Below are 6,449 nucleotides of genomic sequence, written 5' to 3'. Positions count from 1 at the left end.
CAACTGAGGAGGGGAGGGGAGTAAATACTCAGTTTTGGCAGTAGTGATTTGGTAGATAACTCCTGAAGTTAGTAACTCCTTCGCACAGATCCGGAGTCTCACCCAAACTAAAGAGGAAAGCAGTTGTAAGTTTGCCTTATCCAAAAAAAAGCACCAAAGAAGAAAGCAGTTGTAAGTTTGCCTTATCCAAAAAAAAAGCACCAAAGAGGAAAGCAGTTGTAAGTTTGCCTTATCCAAAAAAAAAAAAAAAAAAAAAAAAAAAAGCACCGGTTGTGGCCTTAAAATAGTGTACACAGATTACTATGGTTTAGGACAGGTGAAATTGCTAGGAAGAAGTTACAGATCCTTAGTTACTTTTATTTCTCTATATAAATGAATAAGATCTGGGTAATTTGGAGGAAGGAAAACTTCATCCTAATTTCCTTTTTCAGTGCTAAGGATGCCTCCCTCAGGCATGCCAGACAATCACTCTCCCCCTGAGCTACTTACATCTCCAGCCTATCATTCTTGTGGGTCATAAAATGCACCTTGCTCAAATCAGTGTAACTTACACCTGCTCCTGGGAACATGGTCTTGTGAAGGTCAAGAAAGCTTTCCCGTTGTGAGGTTGGTTTGTTGTTTGTACTGGGTCTCACTGTGCAGCCCCAGCGTGCCTAGCACACTATGAAGCACACTTTGCCTCCAGAGTGCTGGGATAAAAGACACACAACCATCACACCCTGTCCCTGCAGGAAAGTTGTTCTGGCAAGATTTGTCTCTTCATTCTTTAAGACTCTTTAAAAGACCTTAAGGTACCAAGAACCTGGAGTTAGAAAGCGAAGTGTCTAGCCACAGTTTGTACTAGCAAAGAAGGCTTTAGCACATCACTTAGGGGAGAAATGACCTCTTTGCTCAACAGAGTTATGAGAATCAAAGAAATTGTACCCAGTAAAGCAGTGTTGTTTCTAACACTTATTGTGAAGGTGCTGTTAAAAAACAACAGCATCAAAATAGTACACTTCCTTCTCTTTTCTCCTCCCTCTTCCCTTTTCTTTTTCCTGTTCTCCCGTGGTACTGAGGGGCCACTCGCATGCAAGGAGAAGTTCCAAGCCACTGTCCCCAGCCCATGAGTATCAAAGTAAGTAGTAATAGTAACAGATTGTAGCCTGTTAATGACAAATCCATGGTGATATAAATGAGGGAAAAAAAGTTTCCTTATAAGGAGTGACAACCAAAAATATAAAAGTAATAACGTAATATTAGCTGGGTATAGTGGTGCTCTCAGCACTGGGAATGTGGAGACAGGAGGCTTGCGAGGTTGATACCACCTGTGCTACATTGCAATACCCTGACTAAGAAACAGAATCAAAACAAACTAGAACAGGCCAGATAGCTTTGCCGCTAAAGCTACTTCCTTGCCTGACAAGCTGAGCTGATGGCAGGAACCCACACAGTGCAGGGCTAGAAGCGACTCCCACACGCCCTCCACATGTACCCTCTTACGTACACACCTCCCTAACACAATGATCAGATGTACATTTAGACAACAGCAGTATCAACAGAAACTGTCAACTCACAAGTTCCTTCCGAATACAAGTACACTAAACATGTCACTAGTCAGCTTTTTGTTGCCATGTTTTTAAAACAAAAAACAAAGTTCCCCGTAAAGCCTTTTCTCCCAGAAATGTCAATATCTCGGCCCCAGACACAAAATGAGACAATGTAGAACCAATTACTGTAATCACACAGGACGCTGTGGAAAGGAAGAAAATTCAATTTAGGGCTTGCAGATGTGTAGATGCTGAAGCCTGGAGCCATGCACCTGACCTTCTGACCTCAGTCACTGGTCTGAGAGATCAAGGTGGTAGTCGTTTTTCTCCAGGACAAACCCATCTGGAAATTCCAAATTTGGGGTGTATGGGAATGTTCTTTAACAGTTTTCTTTTCTTTTCTTTTCTTTCCTTTTCTTTCTTTTTCTTTCTTTCTTTCTTTCTTTCTTTCTTTCTTTCTTTCTTTCTTTCTTTCTTTCTTTCTTTCTTTCTTTCTTTCTTTCTTTTTTTTTTGTTTTGTTTTTCAAGACAGGGTTTCTCTGTGGTAGCCCTGGCTGTTTTGGAACTCACTCTGTAGACCAGGCTGGCCTCGAAGTCAGAAATTCGCCTACCTCTGCCTCCCAAGTGCTGGGATTAAAGGCGTGCACCACCACTGCCCAGCTAACAGTTTTCAAAAGAAATAAAGAACACACCCTACAGATTTTATTTATTTTGGGGTGGGTCTGTGGGTTCATTTTTATGGATGCTATTTTCAGAGACCATTTTTGTGTGTGTTCTGCAAAATCCTCAACAAAAAGTGCATTGAGAAAAACCTTGCAAGCTAAAAGTTCCACCTTGGCCGTGTCTCCATGAAGCAGTCATCAATAGCAGCTGCGGCAATAACTGTTGGCTTAGAAGCAGGTTAGCGAATAACTGTGCAAGTCGAAGCTAAACTGAGGGTTCAGAGTTTGCTTAATTTACCAGAATATAGTGTATTCATCCAACCTTATCATGACTGCATTCTTTTGTTTTTTGAGACAGGGTTTCTCCATGTAGCCCTGGCCGTCCTGGAACTCATTCTGTAGGACAGGTTTGTCTCAAAACTCAAAGGCCGGCCTACCTCTGCCTCCTGAGTGATAGGATCAAAAGTGTGCCCTACCAACCCCCAGCTCATTCTGATGCTTTCAGTCTCTTTTCTATAAGATTCTGTGGAAAAGACAGATTGACTTCTGGAATCCTTTGTTCTTAGATGTAAAGATGAAATATTCTCTACATCTTAGAGTAAAATAATTTAAAGGGATCTAAAATCAAATTTGAGGACAGTAATAGCTTTTACAAGATTTTAAGTTTGGTAATGAGATAAACCTTGACTAGGATGGAAGTAATCGAAAGGAAAAATACTGCTGTGTCTTTTTGTGAGGGAATTAGGAAGATGTTATGTCCTCAGTATGTATAAGTGAAGAGTTTAGTCACTTTCTGTAATGATATTAAAACTTTGTATTCTTCACTTTAGGCAGGCCGGACATTTAACTCAATTAAAAAAAAAAAAGGTTGAATTTGGGGCGCTTGATACTTTGCAAAAATCTAAGTCTGTGACTGTCTCCCTCCTGACATACTGATAGAGCAGTTCAGAAAGGCACAGCATGCTCATTCTAGACAGCCTCAACTAAAAGAAGAAAATCATGCACAGAGGTTGGTGGGCCAAATTTACAACTTGGCTTTGGACTCCACCGACGTCCCTTGTTTTTGCCAAAGTGCCAAGGTGACCTCTAACTCCAGTCTTCTTTCAAACTTATACCAAAAGTAACTCCGTGGAGTGAAGCCTTCGCCAGTAGTCCAACTTTTCTAATTTGAGAATTACCTTTTAAAGCCAAGACTGCTGACTGCCCTTGTGATGCTGTAGTGCTTGGACTTCTTCAGCCTTGAGAACTGCATAAGGATGAAAGGAAGAACAGATTTGTATTTTATCATTAAAGCAGAATTTCTGTTCATTTAAAAAACACAACTACAGGAGGCTGAAGAGATGCTTCGTTGTAGTGACAATTTTGGAATTTTGGTTTCTTTGGAAGCATGCGAATGTTAGAATGTTTTCGTTTTGATCCCAGGTATGGGGATGTAGAGCTGCTTCACACTGGATCCCAGGTATGGGGATGTGGAGCTGCTTCACACTGGATCCCAGGTATGGGGATGTGGAGCTGCTTCACACTGGATCCCAGGTATGGGGAGGTGGAGCTGCTTCACACTAGATCCCAGGTATGGAGAGGTGGAGCTGCTTCACACTGGATCCCAGGTATGGGGGTCTGGAGCTGCTTCACACTGGATCCCAGGTATGGGGATCTGGAGCTGCTTCACACTGGATCCCAGGCATGGGGATCTGGAGCTGCTTCACACTGGATCCCAGGTATGGGGATGTGGAGTTGCTTCACACCATCCGAAGCAGCTGACTGTGATTTGCCTCGTGCTCTAGGTTTTGTCAGCTGCAGATAGTTTCTGTGATTGTGTGATGCTTGGAATTCTGGAAACTTTTCAGAGGGTACATAAATGTGAGGGCCCTGAGAGGTGGGGTTGGGAGTGTTGGTCGTTTAGGGAGGTTCTTTGTGGTTTGTTAATAGCAGTTGGTCAGAGAAAAAACAAACAAAACAAAAGGAAAGGAATTAGAATTCCTCCCTCTACTCTATCCTTATTTCTCTTCTACTGATAGGGGGTGAACCAGGCTTGGGGGATGGAATGGGGTGAGAAAAAGAATAACTCACAAAGTAGCAAAGACCAGCTACAGCTCATTGGTAACTCTAGCTCCAGGGTGATCTGATGCCTGTGGCTTCCCAGGCACCTAAACACAAATGCACATACCAGCCCCACCCCACACCCATAATTTAAAAAACCATACAAATACACACATGGATAAAACATTTTCATTGCTATTACTGCCGTACTGAGGATTGAACCCAGGGTCATCCTCATACTAGGAAGGCACTCTACCAATAGTGAAGCAAAAATATTCTTTATTAATCCACTAATAGTGTTTCCCATAGACTTAATTGCCCTTTTTGTTTTAATCTGTGAGACAAGGTCTCAGTGTTTAACCCAGGCTGGCTCCAAGCTCATGGTCTTCCTCCCTCATCCCCCAGAGTGCTAGGATTACAGCTATGTAAATGCCCAGCTTAATAGCCTCTTTTGATAATTCGGGAACTCAGTGATGTAAACAATTAAACTAGTTCCTGAGTCTACCAGAGGATAAAAATTGGGAACCAATAATTGAGGGGGCAGGTTGACAGGTTTTCCTAGAGGTCTTGAATTCACTTCTTTGAATCTCTTACCTCAGTCTGCCACAGTGATGGGATTACAGGTCTGCACCAACACACTCAAGGTTTCTTTTTTTTGTTTTTGTTTTTTGTTTGTTTGTTTGTTTTTCTTTGTAATTCTGGGGACCATTAACTTGATCATCTGTGATGTAAGTTCCCTTCCCTCTCCCTAAGAAACTAGGCACTGTAGCTTGAGTTGTCTGCTTAATTTTGTTCCTTATTCTCTAAGATTAGAGCAAAAGCCAGAGGATTATTCAAGCAAATAATATCCTCACTGTATGGAAATGTATCTATTCCCCAATTCAGTAAATTTATGGAGAACTGGAGAAATTGTCTACCAAATTAAGGATAATGAAGGTTGATGGATGCAGTAGTACATCCCTCTAATTAGGAAGTGGAGGCAGAAAGATTCGGAGTTCAAAGCCAGCCCGAGGTATATTACCTTAAATATATAATAAATCAAGTTTTATAAAGTTAATCTGAGCTGCAAAAGTAGTTCAGTTGGTAATATACCTGCCTAGTATATGTGAGACTCTGGACTTGATCCCCACACAAACTGGGCATGGTGGTGTCCACCTGTAATTCTAACATTTGTAGGTAGAGGCAGGAGTTCAGAGAGAGTCTCTGCTACATCGCAAGTTTGAGGTCAGCCTTTGAGTATGAGACCTTGTCTGGGAAAGCAAAAACAAGATCAATTTACATCTCCCTACTACTTAGCTATTTTCTAGTTATAAAGATCAGAAATAAGGAGCTAGGTTATATTTTACAGGGGCATGCATCTGTGTTAGAACAAGAATATATTAGCACAAGGGTATATTATTTCTGTATTCCTATTAGATATGGCCTTTGGATCAAAGTTATACAGCCTATCAAGAGAAGGCTAAGTAACTATTTCACTCCAGGTGTGCTTCAGAATGAGCAGCTTGTCACAGATAAGGATCTTCTGTTCCTTCTTTCTGGCTTTAGCCAAAGGTGGTCATCTCACCATTCATTTTCTGTTCCTCTTCCTCCTCAACTAAGTAGGCTGATGCTTAAACATATCTCCTTGACCACCAGATAAGCATGTCTAAATTCTTGGGTAAATCTCACTTTATAATTTATAAGAAATATAACAATGTAAATAGAGACTAGGGAGATGTCTCAGTCGTTAAGGTGTCTGCTGTAGAAGCATGAGGACCTGAGTTTAATATCAGCATCCACGTGTGAAAACAAGAAGTCTGGTGTGGTGGCATATGTCTGTAATTGTAGCTCTTGGGAAGCATAGACAGGAGGATCCTTGGGTCTTTCTAGTCTCTATTGCTGAATAGGTGAGAATTTGGTTCACTTAGAGATCCTGTCTCAAAGTGAGAAGCAATAGCAGAAAATACTCAGTGTTAATATATGGTCTCTGTGTGTGCATGCGTGTGCGCACACACACACACACACACACAATATAGAGTCATACTTTATACAAATTGGGGCTCATGTGACATCTCAGAATGATGAATAGGTATAAATAAATAGATAAAGAAATCTAGTAACATAGCAAGTACTTTTGGACTCTAAAATTAATGGAATTTTATTATCCATCAACTACCTTATGCAAATAATGAATTGAAACTTTTTTTTTAAACAGAGGGATGAAAACTTCCTCTACATG

Source organism: Apodemus sylvaticus, chromosome 1, assembly GCF_947179515.1.
Source record: "Apodemus sylvaticus chromosome 1, mApoSyl1.1, whole genome shotgun sequence".
Taxonomy (NCBI): Eukaryota; Metazoa; Chordata; class Mammalia; order Rodentia; family Muridae; genus Apodemus; species Apodemus sylvaticus.
The sequence above is the reverse complement of the archived record's forward strand: the minus strand, read 5'-3'. Positions refer to the sequence as shown.